Below are 26,158 nucleotides of genomic sequence, written 5' to 3'. Positions count from 1 at the left end.
GCATAAGCTGGATATCTCAATTACAACCAATTGTGGCATTGTCAACAACAGAAGCTGAGTATATAGCAGCTACTGAAGCTGTCAAGGAAGCAATTTGGCTTAAAGGATTATTAATGGAGTTGAAGGTGCTTGATGGGGAGGTTGTGTTATATTCAGACAGCCAGAGTGCGATTCATTTATGCAAGAATCCTGTCTTCCATGAGATATCTATATATATTCAAGTCAAGTACCACTTTATTCGTGACATGGTAACTCAGCAAGTCTTTAGTTGGAGAAGATACCAACTGAATTTAATCCCTTTAATATGGGAACTAAAATCCTACCTGTGAGCAAGTTTAACGTCTGCAAAAGCTTACTCAGAGTAGGAGCAAACTGAACTTAGTGAGAGTTGAAGATTGCTGGGATGGTGTTGTAAATTTCTGCATCTGATGATGCTTTGAGGATTTGGTGGAGATATGTGAGTAAAATAATCCTCATACCTGGTTAGCTATATATGTGTTTACATGCTGCTGGTAAGAGAGGAAAAAAAAAAGAATTTTGCAGGTTCAAAACGGCATCACTTTGCTGCCACATCAGTTAATAAAGGGTAGAAAGGTTATTTCACAGGTTCCTTGCCACGTTGGAGCTGCTGGAGATTAATTGAATGCACCGCTTTCTTGTTTCTGGAAATACATATATGTAATTTGGTCTTCTTCATCATATGTCAGATATAAAAAAAACAGAGAGTGGAAAAAAGTTGCAGACCCGAGAGAAAGCTTTGTGCGAGTGAGTCCTTTGAGTTTCTAGAAGCCATTCTTTCTTGGTTCTTTGTATTCTCAACGTGGGTTTGAGAGAGATCTCAATGGAGATGGAAGAGTGAATGGTCGTATTGGGATCTTGGGTCTTGATTTGGGTATTCTTGTGTGAATCCTCCATTAGAGAGTCTGTAACAGCTTGTAAACACTACATTTACATAGTGCAGAAAGCTCAACACCTGAGCAACGAGGACGTAGGTCAATTTTGACAGAACCTCGGTAAATTTGTGTGTTTTTGTTCAGTTTCTTTATTATAGAAATAATCCAGAAGTCTACAACAACATGTCCATTGGATACATTGACAACGTTAAATCTCTGCCAGAAGAAGGTACGGCCTACCTTTTGTCACTCCAATCTCTTTTTATCTATGGATACAATTGACATCTCTGCCACAAAAACGTACGGCCTAGCATTATGTACTTTATATTATCGCAATGCCATCTAAGAATTGAAATGGCCGATGATATTAAATATATCCCATGTTGGAACAGCGGAACCATGTGCAGGAGAGGTTATAAAGCTAGAACTGAGCATAGAGAATTAAAAAGCTGGTGAAAGATTTATAGAAATCAATAACACTGGTATAATTTTTCCGGCTAATCTAATGAACAAGTGTGCTCATAGTGCAATCTGTCATCAAATTTTCAAATCAAAGTTTTACTGCGAAAAAAATAAAAAACTGGTTTGATTTAGCTTGTTTTGTTTTTTATGGCTAGAAGATAAAAACATAATTCCTTTAACCTGCTGTGCTTTTAAAATATTAGATCACACAGTTGTTGAGAGCTTTTCTACTATGTCAATATTTGAAAAAACGCTCTTGAATTTTGAATGTTCAAGCAGTATTGACTATTGATAAATATTTATTATAATCTATATATATGATTAGCCTCTGCACTTAAACTATCTAAATGATTAAAAAGACTTTCAGTTGTTAGGAGGAATAGCTGGCTTTGAAGTGGCCAATAGAGAGCTTGATTGTTGCAAATCCAACATAGATAACAATGAGGTCGAATGTTATGTCCCCATCTGTCGGGTGGGAGATTCTTGTAAACATTTCAGTGGTGGAAGTGAGTAGCAAAGATAGATGCTTTCTTTTAGTGGTCATGTGTACCACATCAAATTCCATGTCAACACACCTGTTGTGTTCCGAAAATGTTTTCTTAACCATTGGAATGTGGTTGAAGATATTCATTATCGGAACAGAGAAGAATATGGCAGGACAGACGTTATGAAGGTTGGACTGAGCTATAGAAGTAATTACCGTTTTGTAAGTTTTCCTGTGCTGTTTCTTTTTGTTCCAATAAGACTGTTCGGTCTGAACTAAATCTGTTTCAATTGAAATTTCTCTGGACTGTTATGCCTCATGTTTCTCAATACAATATTTCAATACTATTGTTCATATGTGTCCTTTTCAATATACGACTAGCCCATTTTGCTAAACTATGTAAAATGAATAAAATTTAGGAGGTGAAGTAACCTGAAGTTTCAGCAGCTCATCAAGTACTCAAACCAATCTAATCTGCCAGGATCAAGATTTGGTGGAAAGTCTTACACGCTTGCAAAAGGATCAACCAGCAAGAATATCTTCCTTCCTATTCTTTTTCATATCAGATTAAGAAAATCATCTCCTTTACTAATGAATACACCAAAATTTATTGTTTTCAGTTTTTTTTTTTTTTTTTTTTGGCATTTTAAAATCTTTGTGCTTTTTTTGTTAGATTGACAACTTGGAGAATGAAATATACCTGATCAGAAGAACATGGTCCCCGAATTATAATTGTGTTCTTTCTTTTTACAAAGATGTCTTGGTTCTATAGGTATTTATATCATAAATCTCTTTTGGAAACTAAATCCATTTCCATCTCTTACGCTTATTTTGGTCTCAATTGTAACAGGTTTTTCTAAGTAATTGTCTACTCTTGGATTCCATTTTACCGTCATCAAGTTACCGATCTCCATTCCTTTGTTGCTTCAAATTTCAAAGGTATTGCGTGCTCCCAATATGATCATAAATTTTTTAGTGCTTTGCAACATGCTAGCTTCATTGTTTCCATGTTTGTGTTCTTGCATTCCCTTATATTTCTGTTTATTCAATTAAAAGTGCTGTAAATTTTTTCTGCATCTCCATTGCTGTGTGGCTTGAAATTTCAAAGGTATTGCCTGCTCCCAATATGATCTTAGTGCTTTGCAACATGTTAGCTTCACTGTTTCCATGTTTGTGTTTTTGCATTCCCTTATATTTCTCTGTTTATACAATTAAAAGTGCTGTAAATTCTTTTTGTATGTATTGTCAGACTTGAACTTAATTAAAGGCTAGCTAGCTTGAGTTTAACTCTTAGTCAAATTACCAATCATTATGCTAATAGTATTTGCTCCTCATTTCGTCTCACTAATGGCTCAAAATTACTTTTTTAACATTTCATGTTTTCTATTCGACCAAAAATGGAATAGCACAACCTTAAGTAAAGCCATATATTTTGAAGCTGACTTGGCAATATTCTGTTTAACAGTCTGAGGCTTATAAAAGAGTGCCCGACCACAGAAACATATACACTGCAACAGAAGCTTTCACTTCCAAATTGGTCACCATTGTTCTTATTTTTCCTTGTAAGCTCTTGTCCTTAGTTTTCCTTTCTTTTTGTATGGTTTAGGAACATTCACGGTGAGCTTTTTGTAAGAAAAATAGAGGGTGTATAAGGAGTTTTGGGTAGGTTTAGGGGTTTAGAGAAATCTTTACCAAGAGCAAAAATGTTGTATCAAGCTTAGTTCCTAGTGCTAAGAGCATCCTGGGTTGAGTTCACAAAGGATGCAGGCCTATTCTGTTCTGAAACTCATAAATTTGTGTATGTTGATTCGTTTTTTGTATGAATTTGCAATAGATTTCTTGGTGAAGAATCAAGTTCTAAAGCTCAATGTCGATTTAAGTTTATATGGATGTAGCAAATGTCGGCATCTCCCAGCTTTGCATGAATTACCTCGTCTCCAGAAACTTACACTTCAGAGGTTGAATTGCCTGGAGTATATTGATGATGATCAGAATACTGCTACTAGTTGTGACATAATACCATTCTTCCCTTCCCTCAAGGTACTTTGTATTCTGTGGTGTCCAAAACTAACTTCCATGCCACTATTTCCATCTCTTGAATGGTTAGTACTACAAGATACAAGCTCGAAGCCATTACTTGGGACGATGATGATGGCACATAAGGAAGCTAGTTCCGGTGCATCGCCGTCATCATCGTTCCAATCTCTATCCAAATTGGTGGAAATGACCATTGTGGACATTGATGACCTACAATCTCTTCCACAAGAAGGTGTGGCCTACCTCTCATCTCTCCAATCTCTTCAGATTAGCAGTTGCCCCAATTTGACGTCATTGCCAGAATCTATCGGCAACCTCTCATCATCTCTCCGATCTCTTCAGATTAGGGGTTGCCCCAATTTGACGTTATTGCCAGAATCTATCGGCAACCTCTCATCACTCCGATTTCTTTACATTTGGGTTTGCCCCAATTTGAATTCATTGCCAGAAGCTATGGGCAACCTCTCATCACTCCAATCTCTTGAGATTAGGGATTGCCCCAATTTGAATTCATTGCCAGAAGCTATGGGCAACCTCTCATCACTCCAATCTCTTAAAATTGTTGAGTGCCCCAATTTGAATTCATTGCCAGAAGGGCAGATGTTACGCGCTTTAATGAAATTGTCCATTAAACGGTGCCCAATGTTACAACAAAGATATAATAAGACATCTGGTGTGGACTGGCCCAAGATTGCCCACATTCCAAATGTTGAGTTCGAGTGAAACTCGGATGCATGCTACTTGTAAGTATCTGCAGGTTTCATTCATATATCCATCTCTTCAAAATTTCTTCACATATCTATCTTTATCTTATCTTATGATGATGATGATGATGATGCCGTTTCTCACTTATTCCCTTAATTCTGCATAAACATATGTATTTCCCTGCCACATTCACAATCTACAGCTACACATGTTTCTTACTCACTTATGTAGTTCTTTCTATAGCTTCTTTTTGCACTCCTGCAGTAGACTACAGGGGAATTAAGTTAGTCATAAACTAGCTTCATTGGAACTAGTTTTAAATTTTTCTCTTCTTAAGTAACTATACTATCTTACATTTGAGTTTTCTCACCTTTGCAAAAGATATGAAACTGCTCACATATAATTGTCACACACGTCTATATATATACATATATATGATACAAGATTATTTCAACCTCCCCTGTTTGGTTTTAAATAAATAAATAACATGTGATTTGAGTTTCAAATATACATCTTTACTAATGCAAGAATTTAAGTATTAATTGTTAATATCAGTTCTCCTGTTATGATTATGTGCTTTGGGAAGTTCTTTGTGTACCGTTGTTTTTTAATGCTTTAAAGTTGACAAGCGACTTATCATAAACAATGTTCGGCTGGGTCAATTTTCCCAATTTCACAATGGTAAAGGTGACATTCAAAAACTAGTTTGACATATATATATATTTTTGGTAGAATAGTTTTATATATATATATATATATATGCATGTCATTTACACTGTATATGGTTGAGCTATGTAGATGCTCTGCCTCGTCAAATGAATCGTCTCTAGCTCCTATTTCTGCAAGCTTTATTAGCAATATATTAGTTTCAGCTGTTGAATTTCCCATTAATCTAAGCTATTAGTTTGATTTTTCTTTAATGCCAGGTTTGAAAATTGTGTTGATGCTTGTTCAAAATCAACTATGAATCCATCACACATAGCACTCATGGAATAAGCAACAATGGTAGTAATTTGTCATTTCTTTTAATGTTAATCACCAACTTTAATATGTTGTTTTATTTTTTTATTTTTTAAAATTTGTCTCTACCCCAATTCTTAGGCAGTTGAGCTCTGCAACACTCAAACGAGATTGGATTGCCTGAAGCTTGAAAACACAAAGCCATATCTAACATGGAAGCTCTACTTGTTGCTGATGCAGACAAAAACATCAATTTAGAGATTGGCTTGAGAAGCTTCAGTTTGTATTATATGATGCTGATAACTTGGTGGAAGAGTTTCACATTGAAGCTCCCAGGCATGGAGTGATATCAGTTTGGGAATAAAATGGCAAAGCAGGTAAGCATTTTCTTCTCAAACTCAAATCAATTTGCTTTTAGGATTAAGATGGGTCATAACTCATAACATAAATGATGTCAGAGTGACAGTATGCGAGATTACATGCAATAGAGGCTTTCACTTGATTGAATAGACGACTATCACCATTTTCTCAGGCTATAAACCAAACTAAATGTTTCTATTTGTTCTGAGTAAACTTAATTAAAACTTGGTTTAGCTGTATTATGTATGCCTATCCTTAAGTATCTCCTTGTAGAAATTAGAAAGACCACATTATGGTTTACACATTGTTTGTGATAGTGCAAATTGTTGTCTAAGAAATGGAAACTGTGGCAGTTCCATGTTGAAACAGAGAATAGTGTGGCATGACTGAGAAATAGGTTATAAAGTTTGGACTGAGCTGATGACAAAGTTAATGGAAACGATTAGCCATGGTGTGTAATTTTGAGTTCCAAGTTTTATTATCACTACAATCCTATTATAACAATTGACCTAGCTAGATCAGGCATTTACACAAAGTACGTAGTTAAACATGCTTTTCTTTATGGTTGCTTACTGTTGAAACATCTCGACTGTTATGCAAGATGTTTTATTTCATGATGCAAATATGATTAACGATATGTATTATATATATTCAAGTTATGACTAACCTCTGTTCTTGAATTATGTTACTGGATTGGATTAAACTTTGGAGGTGGACTGGCTGACTTTGAAGGGTTTACCTTTGGCTCGGTGAATATGGCAATTAGGCAAGCATTCTAACTACAACTGTCCGGTGGTACAAGGCATTATGACTAACGGCTGTTTTTGAACTATGTAAATGGAGAAAAGATAGGAGGTGAAGTATTTGAAGTTTCAGCAGCTCATCAGGCACTTAGACCAGTATAATCTTACATGCTTGCAGAAGGATGGTTTTTAAACATTCACTAAGATGCATTGTTTCTTTATCTTTTTCCTGGTCTAGATAAATATATATCAAGCAGTAGGCATATCTTTCCTTCTGTTCTTTTCAAATCAAGTTAAGAAAATCATTTCCTTTTACTTATGAATATTCCAAAATTTATTGTTTTAAAAAGTACATATATAATTTTCACTTCTTCTTTTTTCCCTGTGGCATTTTAAAGTCTTTGAGCTTTTGTTGTTAGATTGACAACTTGGAGATGGAAATATAACTGATATCAAGAACATGTTCCCGGAATAATAATTATGTTTCTCTCTTTCGCATAAAGATGTCTTGTTTCCACTGGTACTTTACATGCATAAATCTCTTTTGGAAACTAGATCAATTTCCATCTCTTATTCTTACTATGATCTCCATTGTTACAGGTTTTACTGATTTAATTGTCAACTCATTCTTGGATTCCAATATATCATCGTCAAGTTGCCAATACCCATTCCTGTGCTGGCTTTGAATTTTAAAGGTATTGCCTGCTCTCAATGTGATCATAAGTTTGTTAGTGCTTTGCAGCATGTTGGCTTCATTGTTTCCATTAGTATATGTTCTCTGCGTGTGTATTTGTGTATTCCCTTATATTTCTCTGTTTATATGATTTTAAGTGTTGTAAATTGTCTATATGTACAGGCAGACTTGAACTTAACTTAACTGAGGGCTAGCTGGCTTTGAGTTTTTTTAGTTCAGTAAATTTTTAGTCAAATAACCTATCAATGCGGTAGCTTTGTTCGCTGCTCATTTGGTCTCACTAACGGCTTGAAATTACTTTTTTCAACATTTTTATTTCTGTTCAACCTAAAATAGAATAACAGAACCTTAAGCAAAGCCATACATTTTGAAGCTGACTCGGCAATATTCTGTTTTAACAGTTAGATGCTTATAAAAGAGGGCTCAACAGCAGAAACAGATACGCTGCAATAGAAGCTTTCAGTTCTTGGTCAGTCGCCATTGTTCTTGTTTTTCCTTGTAACCTCTTGTTCTTAGTTTTCCTTTCTCTTGGTATTGTTAAGAAACACTCAGGGTGAGTTTTTTGTGAGAAAGAGAGAGAGAGAGGGTGTAGAGGGGATTTTGGGTTGGTTTAAGGGTTTGGAGAAATCTGTACCAAGAGAAAGAATGTTGCATCAAGCTTAGTTCATGGTCAAAGAACTTCTTGGATTGTGTCACAAACGATGCAGGTCTATTCCGGACTAAACCTTGTAAATTTGTTTGTGCTGATTATTTCTTTAGTATTGAATTTCCAATAGTTTTGTTGATAAGATACAAGCTTTAAAGCTCAATCCTGCTCATCATCAAGAAAGCACTACAGCTCAGCTCACTCCGTCAGTTTCCACAACCGCAGCTTCCATCTAATCAACTTTAACTTCTTTGGTCTTCTATCATATTAGTTGCTGCCATTTGTCAGTTATTATAGTTAGTCAAAAAATGTTTTTCTGTATACAGTTTAGTCAAGATAGAAAGTATTATGTCTCTTTTAATACTCGATACTCAATAGATTGATCAGTGAGTTTTCTTTTGGCCAAATTTCTATGATTTTCTCTCTTTTTCTGTTTTATCAAACTATTAGTTGTGAATGTAACAGCATTGAAAAACAGGATACTTTTCTTACATACTCCATTTTAGATTTTTTTTTTTTTTTTTGGTGCTTATTCTTCAAGTACAAGAATGGTAGATTTTTGCTTGTTTAATTCTCTGTTAACCTATTTCTCTTGTAATTACAAAAAGAAATGAAAATTAAAATAAAGTATTTACAAATAATGTCTTAAAGAGACATCTAAAATGTCTTAAAGAGACATCTAATTTTACATTCAGTAAAGACTCATATAGTTGTACGTTTATAAAAACTATATATTCTTTCTTTTTTTTTCCTTTTTCTTTTTTTTTTTTTTTTTTGTTTCTTTTCTTTTTTTTTTTTTTTTTTTTTTTTGGGTGTAAATCCGAATTGATGTACCTTAACAGCCTCATGCAAATCACAATTGATGAACATTTCAGAGTTACTCAAAAAAAAAAAGAGGTCAATTTAAGAACACCAAATACATGAAAAGTACCAGATTCCTTAATGTGAATTCATTATTTGCATATTAAAAAAATCATTGATAAAAAATAATTAATAAAAATAAAAAATAAGGACCGAAATACAAACATGATCTGGAGAATGTATTTTCTATAGCTTTTATTTCAGGGCCTTATGTGGTAAAATTTTTATAATGTATTTTTTACAATTTTTGTTTCTTCAAAAGAGCTTTTGAAAAACTACACTTCATTGGCTTTAATTTTCAACTCTTTTGAAGCACTAAAACTTTTTTCAAAAAATTGTCTACACACTTTAAAAAGTAGTGTTTGGAGTCTCAAGTTAACTCCCACAAGCAGAATCCCAAAAACCAAATCAAACAGAATTTGAAAATCCGGAATCCAAAGTAGGGTTGCAACTCCCATATTTGTGGATTAGAAGGACAAAAAAAAAAAAAAAAGAAAAAAAAAAGTATTTTTCGACCATAGTTGGGATAATTTTTTATAATGATTTTTCAAAACTTTTTTTAACTTTTGCAAAACAACTTCCTAAGAAGCTTTTCAGAAACTGCATCTGAGAAATCATAGCATCTTTATTGAATGAAATATCCTTGGAGAAAAGATGGCTAGAAAAAAAATAGAAGGCCCATCGGGAGTAAGCCCAAGAACAAAACACATTTAACCAGCCTTATCCATATAATTTTCACACAAACGATCACCAAAAATTTTTTTCAAAAAAAAAAGGTCCTTCTCCAAAAGATTACATACTTATATAATCCGCAAAAAAAAACGAGAGGTCCAGAAAAAGAAACCCATTTTTACAGTTTCAATCAATCAACCAAAAGCTTTTGGGAGAAAACACAACCTGTTTGATGATAGTACTCTGTGCAAATGGAGTGACCCAGATGAACAAAACACAGTGCTCTGATTCTGAATGCATCCTTATATTTATAGCATTTTCATTTTTTTAGGAAAAACCCACAAAAAGAAAAAAAAAAAAAAGATAATGAATTTGAAAATTGGAAATGAAAAAAAAAAAAAAAACGCATATAAAATGAAGTTATGGTTTCAGCCTTTGAAATGATAGATAATTATTAAATTTCAAAAACTAATTCAAAAACTAATGAGCATGTTTGTTTGTCTCGTAAGAGTTAATTGTATTTTAGTATCTTTTAATTTTTATAATTTAAATTTTTAAGGTTTTAAATTATTCTAATTTAGATGTTTTTGACATTTGATTAACAATGCTTAAAAACAATCTCACATTATTGATATTAAATTCTATCAAATTTTAATATAAAAAATATTAAAATATAAAATTTTAAAATTAATATTTTTAATATTTTTTAATATGAAATTTTATATAATTTAATATTAAAAAAATTACTGTATCAATTTTTGTTTTTCACCTAAATGTAAGATTTAAAAAACAGTTTTAATATTTTACATTTGAATATCTTCCAGTTTTAAAAAAAAATTGAAAATTAAAACCAATAAATGTTTTTATTTATTTATTTATTTATTTTTTTATTTTGCTGAAATAAAACCAATAAATATTATGAAATGATGTAAGACCCTAAAACATTTACCATATGTGATCAATTAATATAATAATCTTGCCCAATTGCCTGCCAACGAAAACTTGGGGTTAAAATATCGAATCTTTGTATAGATTTGAAAATTTTAGGCAGATTGTCTTCTGGTACCATCCATGCAGCTTGGGGTTAAACCAGTATTTTTTTTAAAAAAATTTGTTATTGGGACCATTCAGAATTTGTTGGACATTTTGGTCAAATTATCAAATTTTATAACGGTGGAGCCGGTGTCTCTGTGCACGTGAATAGCATGTGCCTATAATTTTATTGCAAATCTGAAAAGCAGCTGAGCCTAAAAATGTTCTACCAAAAAAAAGGCCTAGCCAGGAGCTTTGTTTTTTAATTTTTTTTTTTGGTAATAAGCCAGTAGTTTTGTTTGTTGTTGGTGAAAAAGTAGAAGAAGAGACAGAAAAAAAAAAAAAAAAGGGTGAAAAAGTAGGAGTGAAAATGGTTTGTTTGGTTAGTGAAGAAAAGAGGATGAAGGAAAAATATGAGTTTTTTTTTTTTTTTTTTTTTTCCATTTTTCAGTATTTCATTCCTTCTATAGTTTTCCTCATTCCTGCCAAAACAGGGGCTAAAAGTGCATGCTCTAGATTAAAAAAAATAATGAAAATTTGAAATGGTTGTGTACAAATTGAACCACCATTTATTTTTTTATTTTAGATTGAAAAAAAAAAATTCTGAGGGGTATCACAAAGCTGTTTGGATCAGCATACCATTTGTTTGTCTTTCATACCTTTCTGGGAGTCCAAACCAATAAATATATAATTTTTGCAGCCCCCTCTACCAGCTATAATTTGAGCATACTAACATGCACATGAGAAGCTTATAGGGCTTGCTAAGGACCGAACCAGCAACCTCGAATCCGCAAGGTGATTAGTCATTCAACTTTCTTCCCCTGCTCCAACAAATACGTCAAAATGTAAATTGAAAGTTTTATTAGAGAAATTACAAATTACCCTCTTGTTGTTTCAATTTGTCCTTTGTAGTTTAACATGAAGCAAATCTCCCTTTTGCACTTTTCCTAAAGGTCAAATTAATATCATTTTAGTAACATTCATCGCTTTAATTTAACAGAAATATGCGAGACTCATATAGACCAAAAAAAAAAAAAAAAAACTTGCACTATACCCAGTTGTTGTTAACATTGTGCCTACTGAAATCCATTCATGCAAACTGAAATTCATTCTTCGTTGTCATGCCCTCATTCCCATATCATATCTAAAGCCAAAAAAAAAAAAAAAAAAAACCTTAACTAACACCTCTTTCTTTTCTCGAGAATTTCTCATCAACTCAAGGATTTGCTGCAGGGAAATGGAAAGAGAGAGAAACGAAAACAAAGGCCAAGCAATTTACAGAGGCTGAAAGATTAAGAAAGAGACCAAAAAACAAAGCAATGTAAACACCACAAGTATGAAGTAGGCGACTGTTTATGTTTTTATACAAATACAACAATAATTAATAAATAAATATATAAATATGTAAATTTGTGGATGTTAACAAAATGATTAATATAATTTTTGGATAAAGTTCATGAGGAATATTGCTTCGTTTGAAAGGAATGAAAGTACAGTGTGATTTCTAATATTTCAGTTCATAATTAAAATCATCATTATTGGTCGCAATTTATCGGTAATCTTTCATATCAAAATTTTTCAACAGTAACCTAATTTATATTTATTTAATATTCATATTAAATGAAATAATCTGTTTAATCTATTTTAATACAATGTTATTATTTTTATATTATTTTCTTATTTTTTCCGTTATAATATATTAAACTACAATTTAATGCAAGAATATAATTAGAACTGGTAGTTAAGCTATACTTAATTGATTTTTGAGATCTTCAGTTCTTAATTTTTATTCCAAGTTAATGACAAAATTTTAGTTCTCCTATTCATGTTTGTTTATCAGTACATCTACATTTTTTGATACACCCTATGGAACCCTAGTACATTTATCATAGAAAAAATTTCATTTAATATCTTTTTAGTTTTCCATATTTAAATATTTCACTGATACCTCTAATAAATAATATAAATCCAAATTAAACCTCCAGTTTTTTGACATGTCATAAAGATCCCTTACTTTAATTTGTAGTTACTTTTACCTTCCAAAAAACGATATAAAGACAATAATGCTATTAACAATTTATTGATTTGGGTGCATTGGATCTTGACATAGCAAATTGGCCTATTTTTTATGGTAATGTTAAAATTAACGGTACCGATATCAGCATAACATTATAATTGTTTTTTATAAATAAAAAAATATTTTTAAAAAAATTTAAAAAATACATTTGTTATTTTTCTATTTTATATTTATATTTTTTTTGAAAAAAAATGTATAAATTTCTTTTTTTAAAACTAAAATACCCACAGTCATAATAAAAAATTCTTGGACTTAAAATTAGACTAAAAAATAACAGTTAAAAAAATGGAAGTTTCGATCTAATAATAATAATTATTACAAAATTAAAAATAACTTTTTATGCCCAAACAAAAAACCAAAATATCAAAATAAAACTTAGACCAAGAAATTAAAAAAATATATTTTAAAAAATAATTTTTTTTAAAATAAAGTTTTTTAAAATTTTAATGAAAATACGTTTGTTATTTTTTCATTTTATATTTATGCTTTTTTTATTTATAAAATTGTATCCATTAATTTTATTTAAATTAAAATACCAACAATCATAATTAACTATTTTTTAACCTAAAATTAGATTGAGAAAAATTAAAATAAAATTTGAATTTTTGGTCTAATGAAAATAATTTATTCAACCAAAAATTAAAAATAATTAGACCAAAATACCATAACAAAAGTCAAGCCAAAAATTAAAAAATTCAAATAAATTTCTTTTTAAAACAATAAAGTTTGTTTCGATTTTTTTTTTAAAATACATTTTTATTATTTTATATTTATAATTTTTATTTAAAAAATTATATCTATTCATTTTTTTATTTAAATTAAAATATCAACAATCATAATTGAATCTTTTTTAACCTAAAATTAGATCAAAAATTAAAATTAAAATAATATTGAAAATTTTAATCGAACAAAAATAATTTTATTTTACCAAAGCTTAAAAATAATTATGCCAAAATACCAAAATAAAAATTAAAAAAGTGGGAAACAAAATTAGACCATTTACAGGCCAAAAATTTAAAAATGAAAAAATTAATTAGAATAGACCAAAATGGTAAAATGGCCTCCATTTTCATTTTTGGTCTAATTTTTATTCTTTCGTTTTGAATGGTTTATTTTTGGTCAAATGGGAAAGTTTTTTAAAAATGGAAAAAAGATAATAAATCATTTCAATATTGATATTTTGTTCTATAATTCATTTGGTCAAATGAAAATTTTTTTTCAAAAGGGGAAAAATTAGATCATTTTGGCCTATTTTTTCTTGTTTTATAAAATGAAAAACTAACAAACGTATTCTTTTAAAAAAAAATTTAAAACTATTTTTATTTTTGAAAAATGAATTATGGTAAAAATTAGAACTAAAAAGCTTTTTTTATTTTTTCACTTTTTTAAGTTTTGATCTAATTTTTATTTTGGTATTTTGGTCCTTTTTTTTTTTTTGGGTTGGTTTGGGCATAAAAATTATGTTTAATTTTTGTTTTAATAAAATTATTTTTATTAGATAAAAAATTTCAATTTTATTTTTAGACTAATTTTAGGTTCAAAAATATTTAATTATCAAATTGTGGGTATTTTAATTTAAATGAAAAAAAGAATTGATATAATTTTTCAAATTAAAAACCATAAATATAAAATAGAAAAATAACAAATATATATATATATATATTTATATTTTAAATTTTTTTAATTTTTTTTTAATTTTTGAAGATAATAATGATCTGAGGATAATGTCATGCTGACATTAGCATTTTTAATTTTAACATACTTGTTATTAATCAATTTACAACGATCTTGAAAAGTCAGACACCAATTTATCCAAATTAAAAATTTAAAACCGGATTGGTACAACCTTAAAATGGTGCACTGCAGTTCACCATAAAAGAAAAAAATTTATAATCAATTTTTTTTTTTTTTTTGGGTTTAAGAAAAGTTTTTCTTAAACAATGTAATTTTATCTCTTTGATTTATTTTATTAAAGCAATAATTATTTAACCAAAACAATAGAAACAGTTCAAAATAGTATTAAAGAAAAAAAAAGCAATACAAAATGATAAGAAAATAACAAAGCCAAAGAAACCCCCAACAAACACAACAGAAACCCAATCCAATTAGCCTCATTAAAACTCAAAAGGGCAAACACCCAATTAATTAGGGGAAAAAAAAAAAAAAAAAAAAAGCCAACTGGAAAAAGAGACTACTGCAACTACAACCAAACCAAAAAAACGCTAACATAAACGAGAAGCAAAACAATCCTGAAGCTCAGCATGATGAATAAAAATACGACATTCCCGCAAAGAAAACCACCCATAGTCAGAGATGCCCAAAACAGTTAACCAAAACAAAAATTAAATTATAAATTGTAAATATTATGATATATTGTTTTTGCAAAGGTAAATATTATGATATAAATATATATATGCATATCCATTTATTTTATTTTATTTTTCCATTTGGTGGTGGATAGCTTTGTAATTGTGTTTTTTTATTTTTTTTTTCTGATTTTTGGTGCATCTAAAAATACGTTTACCATTTTAATTTTTTAAAATAAAATGTTTAAGTACTGGTTGATTTTTCAATAGGAAGATGAGATTCGATGAAAAGTTGTTTTTTTTTTCTTTTTTTTATGTATACTTTATTAATACCTGGATATTTATTTTTTTATTAAAATATTTTTTTTTCCAGATTTTCTTTCCAGATTTTTTATTAAAAAAAAAATCAAAGGATGGATATTGGCCATTCATATATTAATTGCCAAATGTAAATAGATTAAGAAAAATGTTAAATAAAAAAGGGAATAATAAATTAAAGATAAATCATGATCATTGATATCTAATTTGTCATGTGTCATTTGATCTTCAAAGGCTTAGATAAAATTAAATCAAAAGATGATCCAAATTCTAAATCAATATAGATAGATCTGATTTAAACTAAACATATTAATTAACAGCTAAATCCAAAAGTACAACACTAGCACAATATAGTGACCACTAACGATTTGTAATTTTTTGGACAAATTCTAGTGATTTATAATTAAAATAAACAAATTTCAAATTAATTTCATTTGTTATAGTGAACCATGACAAATAACAAAAAAAAAAAAAAAAAGCAACATTAACCAAATTAAAAATTAAAGTGAAAAAAGCTCAACAAATTTATAGAATCGAAAAATCCGAATCATATCATGTCCACAACCAAAAACAAACTTTAAAAAGAAAGCAGACACTAAATAAGAATTCCTTTCAAATAAGGATATTAGATCTTGATCAACTTCACATTTATTGGGTGGATCTGAATGCTCGGCTAACTTTTCAATAATTGGGATGCAGCGTATAAAAAGATAAGAAGTTCAAAATATATATATATATATATATATATAAGAGAAAAACTGATCGAGTTATGATAAGACACCTTTCTAATAAGATTTTTCAATTTTCATAGACTATACAAACAATATTGTTTTAAACTCTTCACACATAGAATGGCAGACCCAAGTAGGGCCCAGTGTCAGCTTGGTTGTGCCACCTCTTTTCCACATTTAATTTGAACCTTTTGTTTTTTTCCCGATAATTTCCCACATCCTTAAGTGCTTTTGATTTTATTATTGTTATTATTGTTATTATTATTATTATTATTATCTTGTGTTTTAGTAATTCGTTTCATTTTTCTATACTATTATTATTTTCTTTTTTGCATATTTCTCTTCACTTTTCTCACTTAGCTATATTTTATAACTCGTTTCCCATTTGGTCTTGGACCTGGTTGCTATCCAAAATTACCTCAACCTGGTGACTATCACTTCCCCCTCCCTCAAACATGACCTTGTCCTCAAGGTCGGGCACATTATACAACTAACTTAAGGTTTGGAGATCCTCCCAAGTTGCATCTTCTAGTGAACTATGAGACCATTGCACCAGCACCTGTTTTTAAGGTTTATTTAGCACCTGTACTATTCGGCCAGCCAAGATAGCAATGGGAGTGAGCATCGATTTGTTAGCATGACTTACTTATCGATTTGTTAGCATGACTTACTTCTGGAAGAGGATAGGATTCAACAGGAATATCTCCTTTGAAAGGCTTCAGCAAGGATACATGAAAAGTTGGGTGTATCTTGCTTCCTGTCGGTAATGCCAATGTATAAGCCAGTGGACCAGCCTGTGCAGTGTGGGAAAGGGACCTAAATAACGTCGGCAAAGCTTAGAGTTAAGTCGGTGTGCCACCGTAGATTGGCGGTAGGGCTGAAGCTTAACCAAAACAAGTCCCCGACTTGAAACTGAATGTCTCTACGTTTCTTGTTGGCTAGTTGCTGCATTCGATTCCGAGCTTGCTCCAAGTTTTGTTTCAGTTGCTTCAAAAGAGAGTCAGGGGTCAGCAATCCTTCCTCCACTGCTTGCACTGAAGTGGCACCTCTCACATAGGTGGGAATGGTTGGGGGAGGTCTTCCGTAGACAGCTTGCAAAGGAGTCATTCCAATGGCTGAATGGTGACTAGTGTTGTAATGATATTCAGCCCAACCAAGGCATTGGCTCCACTATTTTGGATTGTCAGTTGTGAAAGCTCATAGGTACTGCTCTAAGTATCTATTGGTCACCTCTGTTTGGCTGTCAGTTTGAGAGTGGTAGGAACAACTCATCTTCAATTTGGTTCCCATTAACTCAAACAATTTCTTCCAAAAATGGCTCGTGAAATCAGGATCACGGTCTGAAACCAGTGTGCGTGGCACTCCATGCAGCCTTGTTGCCATATGAGTAAAAAGCTCAGCTACCTTTGAAGCAGTATAATGTGTCGGAAGGGGTCCAAAATGTGCATATTTCGTGAGTCGATCGATGACCACCAGAATTGTGGAATAGCCTCTCGAATTTGGCAAGCCGAAGATAAAATCTAGAGCTAAGTCTTCCCACACTCGCTCAGGCATCTCGAGGGGTTGGAGTAAGCCATAAGGGGCTGCTGTGGAGTATTTGATAGTCTGACAAGTGAGACACTTGGCCACAAATTCCTTCACGTCTTTCCTCATTCCTTCCCAAAAAAAAACTTGCACTAAGTCTTAGAAAAGTCCGTTCAACTTCGGCATGCCCGCCTGTAGGAGTGTCATGAAATTCCTGGATCAACATGGTTTTCAGTTTGGACTCATTGCTAATTATAAATCTGTTCTTATACATCAGTAGACCATTCCGATAACTGTAATGGGCACGATCCAAAGTTCCAGTAAATAATTATTTCTGCAGTACCTTAAGACCCAAACATTCCAAATTCTCTTTAAGTAATTCATCTAAAAATTCATACCAGCCTGCTGATATGGCTACTAGGAGTGGGAGACAATAAGTTTCATGGCGGCGGGACAAGGCATCCGCTTCTGAGTTCCCTGATCCTGCCTTATATTTAATCGTAAACTAGTACCCCAACAATTTCTGAAGGAAGTGCTGCTGTTCTGGGGTTTGAATAACTTGAGTGAGGAGCTCCCTTAGGCTTTTATGGTCCGTGTGTATGATAAAAGGTCATCCTAACAGGTATTGGCATCACTTTGAGATTGCCTCGACCACCACTCTCAACTCACGTAGGTATGCCGAAGTGCCCAATAAACGTGGACCAAGTTTCTTGCTGAAGAATGTCAGTGGATGTCCCTCTTGCATCAACACTCCCCCTATGCCAACATTAGAAGCATCGGTTTCCAGAACAAACTACTTCGAAAAATCTGGTAGCCGGAGGACAGGAGTCTCAGTCATAACTTGTTTTAATTTCTCAAATGCTGCGGTTGCTTCAGTGGTCCATATGAAGTTGTCCTTTTTGAGTAACTCGGTGAGTGGGGCAGTGATCGCCACATAATGCGTGACGAAGCGGCGATAGTACCCTGTGAGTCCTAAGAAGCCGCGTAATTGCTTGAGGTTCTTAGGCTATGGCCAGTTAGTCATGGCCTCACTTTTGGTTGGATCGGCTCAAACTCCTTCTCGTGCGACTAGATGGCCCAAATACTCGATGGAAGGTTGAAAAAACTGACATTTACTTCCTTTGGCAAAAAATTGATTCTCCATTAGACATTGCAGCACCAACCTCAAATGGTGAGCATGGTCAGCCTGGCCTCTACTGTAAATCAGTATGTCATCAAAAAAAACAATGACAAACCGATGAAGGAAAGGCTTGAAAATCTGTGCCATGGCTACTTGGAAGGTGGATGGGGCATTAGACAACCCAAAAGGCATTACAACAAATTCATAGTGCCTCTCATGGGTTCTAAATGCTATCTTGTGCACATCCCTATGATCCATTCGAATTTGGTGATATCCGGCGCGGAGATCCAGTTTGGAGAATACTTCTGCCCCTCCTAATTCATCGAGGAGTTCATCAATGGTGGGGATTGGGAAGCAATCTTTAATCATGATCCCATTTGGTGCCCTATAATCGACGTAAAATCTCCAAGAGCCATCTTTCTTTTTCACCAATAACACAAAGGAAGAATATGGACTGTTACTATGTTGAATAAACCCACGTTCCAGCATTTCGATAACCAACTTTTCCATGACATCCTTCTAAAAATATGGATATTGATATTGCCGGACATTGAGTGGAACTGAACCAGGTTGTACATGAATCCTGTGGTCAATGTTGCGGATAGGTGGTAAGTGTTTAGATTCGCTAAATACCTGTCGAAATGGCTGCAAAATGCCCTTGCCCGCTGATGGAAATGCTTCCTCCATTTGTGACACCTCATCTGGCTTTGTAATACTACTCTCCACTGCCGTAGGTGGAACTGTGGACAACCGGTAAACCCCTTTCACTTCACCCTCTAGAAGCATTATACTGAATTGAGCAAAAATGACTTACCGGATGGAGAACTGAGATTCCCCAGCTAATTTCACCTGCTTGCCCTTCTATTGGAACTCCATAGTCAGTTCACCGTGATCATGCAAACAAGGACCAAGGGTTCGCAACCACTGCATGCCAAGCACCACATCCAGACCCCATATGGGTAGTACGTATAACTCCACCTCAAAATGATGTCCCTGTATTTGAAGCTTCACTCCTAAACATTTTTTGTGACACACCAGCTGCTGGCCGTTGCCGATGTAAACCTTAAACCTCCGAATTTCCTCCCACTTAAGGCCTATTTTTCTACCAAGGCTTCTTGAATAAAATTATTGTTACTGCCTGTATCTATGGTGACTTTTAGAGTTTCAGTATCATGCTGAGCCAATATTCGAAAGATACGAGGCTTCACAGAGTTTGAGAGAGTATTAAGATTTACTTCAAGTTCATCGTCGTCGGTGATGCCTTCCCCAATCGGCTCGATCTCTTCTGGTGTATCAACTTCAGCATCCTCACCATACAGAAGCAACACTCTGTTCTTGCACTTATGGTTGCTGTGGTATTTTTCATCACAGCTGAAACAAAGGCCCTTCTCCCGTTTGTCTCGTAATTCCGCTGGTGTCAAACGTTTGATCAGAAATTTGGAGGTTCCAACTGGTGGGTGACCAGCTTGAGAGATTGACATTGCCTCCTTGCTGTCTGGAAAAGTTGGTTTGTGGCCAAGGAAAGAACCAGCCACAGTACTACGCGATGGCGTCTCCAAAGCTCGAAAACCTTCCCTCCGGTGGTTCCCAAACAAGTCCTCAATCCGATCCTCGAACAACTGTGCTTTCGCCATGGCATCGGACAAATCGTATGGTCTAGCCATCAAAATTTCCCTAGGATATCAAGTTTCAATCCCCAGACAAAGAAATTGAGGAACATTGATTCTGGCACCCCTGTAATTCGAGTCATTAGGCTTTCAAATTCCACGTGGTACTGAGAAACCTTCCCAGTTTGGATGAGTTTAGAAATTCTTTCCAACGGGTCATCATATATGGAAACACCAAACATCTTTCGCAGCTCATGGAAGAATACATCCCAGCTTAACAGAGCACCACCCCTCTCCATCCATTAGTACCACATAGATGGTTCACTGTCCAAATGAAAGGCCACAATTGCTAGGCGCATCGCGGGATCCACCTGGTACAGAGAAAAAAAATTTTCAATCTTATAGATCCAGTTCTCCACATTTGTTCCGTCGAAACGTGGTACATCAACTTTCAAGGTCTTAAGCAGCAAATTAATGTCCACCTGAGGACTGCCGGATGATTTTCGAGAGACCCCAACTTGGATATTATCAGCCCCAGCACTAGGCGGAGCTGCTGTGAATTCCACTATTGAGTCGAGATCTCGTCGCATCTGAGACAATTGAGTCAAGCACTGGTTGGTGACGGCCATGTGTTGCTCCAGCAGTGCAGAAAATTTGGCAAGTTCGTTGTCGGTGTGTTGTTTCTCATGGCATCTCTCAATGAAAGCACCAATGATAAGAAATATCTGCACTCTTCGAGTCAATACCCAACTCCTTTCACAAGAATTTTCTTCTTTTAACAACATCCCTGGCAAAATGTTGCCCTACAGATTATATAGTCCCCTCTTATAAATTTTACTCTCAACAAACAATGATAGAATAATCAAATTGGATAACAAAAAACAATTATGAGCTATTAGCTATGGCTCTCCGAAAAAGTCTCAATGCTACCCTAGCGTAACAAAATCCTTGAGCCAGTGTGGTCTCGCACGTTTCCTGGCTTCACGAAGCATGCATGACTCCCTTGTGAGCTTCTTCTCGTTTCCTTCAGCTTCTTCTTTGTTCCCAGCCTCAAAACGACCCTTCCTTGCACTTGTTTCATCTTTAGTGCTATCCTGGATCTCTTCTTCTTGGGCCTCTCTTTTAGCCCACTTTCCCATTTGGTCTTGGATCTGGTTGCTGTCCAAAATCACCTCAACCTGGTGACTATCAGTATTCTACTTTTAGATATTATACTTGTAATACATAGCGATTTCTTTGTTTTATTATACTTATTTAATTTCTAGTTAATAGAATGATTATTTTATGATTAAAACTAGAAATATTCTTTTTGAACAATATAATATCTATTTATATGTTTTTTGTTCTAGATAGAAATTTATGTAAACATTTGGTTTTAATGAAAAATCTATTTATTATTTTTGTTATTAGTTTTATATATTTTAAAAAATATATTAAATATTAAATAAAATTAATAAATTATCCACATCTATATAGAATGTGGGCGTGATGGAAGGCATTATTTGGACCCAAATATGGCCCATGGGGGGCATGAGTTCCCTCTCAATTTTTTTTTTTAATTTTTAGTAAATATAGATATCATGTCTTCATTACAAAATTAATTTTTTAATAATTTAAAAAGATTATACAATGCTTTTAACATAAAAAGTGTCACCTATTGTCTTAATTTTTAGTATTTTAATTAATATAATATTTTATTTATATGTCTATAAATATTATTAGACAGTTAATAAAAAATGATAAATTTAATTATTTTGAAAATGTTTGGGTGACGCTTTTCATGATAAAAGCGTTGCCTATTTGTTTCAATTTTTTTTAAAAAAAAATTTATCCATTAAATTTATCATGTAGACTATGAATCAAATTTATTAAAATGTTATAAATAAGTAGTAACATACACAAAATTGAATAAAATATTAAGCAAATTAATTTTACTTTCAAATTTTAAAATCACTTGTATTTGCCTTCAATTTTTTTCAGCCCTCATTGTTTGATATTTTAAAATCATCATTAATATTCCAAAAAAAAATATATATATATTAAGCACGTTTTTCAATTCTCATCTTTTCACCAAGTATAAGCCCTAAAATATTTAAGCTTTGCCATGCTATAAGAAAAGTTGTACAATTGGGCTAGTTGGGTTTTGTGGGTTTCTTCTTTCTTTTTCCTCTGTCATCGTCGGCAAGTATATATTTACTGGTTTTTCTTTCATTTTGAATGGCAACCATGCTGGGTTCATTTGTGGGTTTCCTTTTTCAACCATTTTTTGTTTTTTTCTTTTTTTTTTTCTCATTGGATTGCTGTCATTGTTGGATTTCTTGATGTATTTGTTTCTTGATTGCTAGGTTGTTGTGTTGTACAGGTTATAGGATTATGGGTTTTTCGTCAAATTTATAGGTGGGTTTTCTAAAATTTAATCGGTGGGTTTTCTTAATCTTACTTGGGTTGATATTTTGTTTACGATTGTACTTGGGATTGGGGTTTTTATCATGATTTTGTTTAGAATTGGGATTTTATTATTGATTTGGATTCAGGTTAGGGTTTTCATTTTGATTTTGGTTGCTTGTTGTGTAGTGGATTGGGTTAGCATAGCCATCGAAATTTGCTCCATTGGGTAACCAACTTGGCCTCAAGTTGTGTTTGGGTTTAACTACTAGGATTGTGTCAGATTTTGCATCCTTGGAAAAGGTACGGCTAATTTTATTCTTTTGTTAATAATATGAAATTGAATTATGATATGAGTTTGAATTTCATATTTAAAGTGAGCATTATTAGTTGTTAATTTATATACTTGTTATCTTACACATGTACTTCTTATCTAATATTATATTTACATTAATGTTTAAAAATTTAAATTCCTAAACAACCTGAGAATACTGAATATGATTATTATATCAGGATGATAATGAGGGATATTATTTGTCAGGACCCGTCCAAAATTCCTCCCCGGAACCCTAGACAAGTCCTGATCCCAGGGAAATACCACCGAACCTTCCAACGGAAAATCCGGCAGCACCTCCCCTAAGGGTAGGACTTACCACAAATTTCCTGCACTGAAAACACACTTCTATATTCATCCCATTATTCCTCCCATAATACTACAAATTGATTCCACAAATTTACAGCACTTCAAATGAAAAACAGTAATCCAGTGCATAATTAATAACTACACGTCTAATACAGTATACAGAGCATTATACAAATGAATATGGAATTTATACAGTAACAGATAAGGAAGCAATACAAGATGGAGAGGAAAAAGGGAAGAAATACTTCTTGGACTTTTGGCAACGAATTGAGACATCGGGCTCATCCCGGACGATCAACGTCTCCCAACCTGGACCTAGGGGAACGGAATTTAAAAACGTGAGATGCTAATCATCTCAGTGAGTGACCCTATCTACTGTACACTCTTGATATTAATGATATAACAATGAAAGGAATTTAATTAATATCAACAATTAAATAAATAAATAATAATAACAATTGAAGTAATATTTTCTCTCAAAACCCTCACTATTCACTCCGTTGGAAATGTTTCCCTTTTAAAACATTTTCACAATACCCGATATTCGTAATTTCCGAAAACCAAGGGATCAATTAATTTAATAAACAATAGATAAATACCCCAAATATAAATAAAATATAATAAATAATTTTTGAACACTTTGGGGTTTGAAATTTTTATCCAAAAATTTATACTTGACGCACCACACCATATACCAGTAATGCCCTTCGATACCCAACATCCCGAGCACCAACTGGCGGGGAGATTAAAGAGAGAAACTTGCATACGGCACTTCGGCGTCCCAACAGTACAACTGCTGAAACAGTCATCCCGGCCAAGGAGGGGGGTGGCTGATGCGCAATATATAAGACTTGCCTGCCCTTGGTCCAATGGCAACTCACGGGAGACATAATACTTGCGCGCTAACCACATATACACCGGAACACCAATACTGTGTGAGTGCGTCTAAAATAATTATTAATTTAATTATTACCGTACCGATTTTCCAAAATCACCGTGGGAAATATACCAAATTTCAATTTCACCATCCCACATATTTTACTTTAACATACCCGGTACGAAACCATCGATAACAATATAAAAATAATTTTTCTCATAACACGAAGTCCAACAAATAATATTCCACGGGCATAATTATAAAATTTAAACCACCAATTTAAACAAATAATTTCCTTAAAATATTTAAACCAATTATGCCCAAAAATAATATAAAAATCCAAACACAATTAATTAATGAAAATACTTGCTCATGTATAATAAATACAATTAAATCACAATAAATTAATAATCGGAAAATTCTTAGTAACCCAAAATTCCGTTTAGCATCAATGGGTAAATATATATATATATATATATAATAATATTTTTTTTTCCCGATTATATTCAAATTCCACCACATGAGCATAAATTCCAGATATCAATTACACACCACATAAATATAATTAATTACCCCAAAATATTTTTAAAGGTGGGTCACTCACCTGGAGCACGCAATTAACCTAAGATCCTCCATGGGATCAATTCCACGACTCACCCATGCTCCTAGAACACAATTCATGCACAGTCAAATAAAGTAATATTTTATTCGGGTAAATAATACCCGGTACCCGAGGGATCTAATACAAACGTTAACCAAAATTGATAAATTATATGTCTATGGAAAGCTTGTGAGATGAGGATCACATTACCGACCTCCATTGGGCTCAATTCGACCGGTGGTGGCCGGAATTTGGCCGGAAAGCTTCGGCCGATCTTGATCTCCTCGTATCTCGCAAACCGCTTCGAATTTTGGAAATTGGAGGCCATATTTGGGATCAAAAGATCCAAACTAGGGGGAAAGGAGGTTTAATTTGGACTGGGTTGGCCGGAATACGGCGGACTCGCCGGAAAATTTAAACTCAGCGCCGCCGACTTCACCGGCCCGATCTGGGCGCATCGCCGGCTAGCCGGCCGCCAAATTTGGCTGGTGAGCTCGCCAGCGTGTGGTCTTGGACAGTGGCCGGCGCGTGTGGCTTGTGGTGGCCGGAGAAAGATGAACACGGGAGAGAGAGAGACGGCCGGTGGGAAGAAAGAAAGAAGGAAAGAAAGAAGAAGAAGAAGAAGAAGAAGAAGGGGAAGAAGCCCATGGCCCTTTTTTCCCACGTGGGGGAAAAGAAAAAAAGAAAAAAGAAAAGAAAAGAAAAAGAAAAGGAAAGAAAAAGAAATAAAAAGAAATAAATTAAATAATAATTAAATAATATTAAAAATAATATTATTATATAAAATAATATGATATTAAGCACGGTTGACCTGTGGCATTTCAACATAGTGACACATGGTCACATTTATTAAGTCACACGTGGCACATTGTTACACGTTAAAAAAATAATATTAAAATAATACAGTATTTGAAAAACTCTACAGGTCCATAACTTTCAAACCACATGTCCAAATCGGATGTGCCGCTAGTCTGCGGACTCGTATCGACGAGTAATTCACAACCATGCATGAGTCAAAACTCAAATTTGCATGAATAAAAAGTCAACTCCGGCATCCCTTGGACAATTTGGACCCTAATCTTGTTTTGCTAATAACTTTCAAACCGTAGCTCCTTTTTCAACGTGCTACTAGTCTACGAACTCGTGCCAACGTGTACTTCGTAACGGTACCTCAGTCAACCTAGAATTCCATCCAAGTCAAAAAGTCAACATTTAACCCCTTAGGTCAACGGTCAAAATCAAAGTCAACGGTCAACGGTCAACCTCCGTCAAAGTTGGAAAAATTTCCGTTGTACTTCGGGACGGGATGTTACATTATTAGGAGAAATTTGACAAAAATTATAAACAATGATAATTTTAACATTTTTATGTACTTAATTACTTTTTAATAATTAATATTTATTTATTTTGAATATGTATT

The 26,158-nt window shown here is 33.2% G+C and overlaps 1 protein-coding gene and 1 long non-coding RNA gene across 34 annotated transcripts in view; one reads left to right on the top strand and one right to left on the bottom strand.

Annotated features, from left to right (window-relative positions):
- Positions 1–8,391, top strand: part of LOC112490010 (putative disease resistance protein RGA4) — a 136,114-nt gene extending 127,723 nt beyond the window's left edge. For 20 of the 33 annotated variants that reach the window (XR_009639080.1, XR_009639079.1, XM_060817562.1 and 17 more), the window contains 5 exons: positions 5,508–5,586; positions 5,683–5,918; positions 6,613–6,756; positions 7,245–7,339; positions 7,740–8,391. The gene's annotated coding sequence lies outside the window, so the exon portion shown is untranslated. Of the gene's footprint in view, positions 1–543; positions 2,062–2,258; positions 2,612–2,689; positions 2,779–3,304; positions 3,402–3,673; positions 4,620–5,507; positions 5,587–5,682; positions 5,919–6,612; positions 6,757–6,882; positions 7,165–7,244; positions 7,340–7,739 lie in introns of those variants that run through there. The other 13 variants (XR_007241482.2, XR_007241481.2, XR_007241485.2 and 10 more) reach the window with 13 other exon arrangements.
- Positions 4,083–26,158, bottom strand: part of LOC132803842 (uncharacterized) — a 49,257-nt gene continuing 27,181 nt past the window's right edge. The window contains exon 2 of the long non-coding RNA XR_009639081.1: positions 4,083–4,266. This is a non-coding gene — a long non-coding RNA (uncharacterized LOC132803842). The remainder of the gene's footprint in view (positions 4,267–26,158) is intronic.

The sequence above is a fragment of the Ziziphus jujuba genome, chromosome 5, assembly GCF_031755915.1.
Source record: "Ziziphus jujuba cultivar Dongzao chromosome 5, ASM3175591v1".
NCBI lineage: Eukaryota > Viridiplantae > Streptophyta > Magnoliopsida > Rosales > Rhamnaceae > Ziziphus > Ziziphus jujuba.
This window is presented reverse-complemented; position numbering and strand designations above follow the sequence as displayed.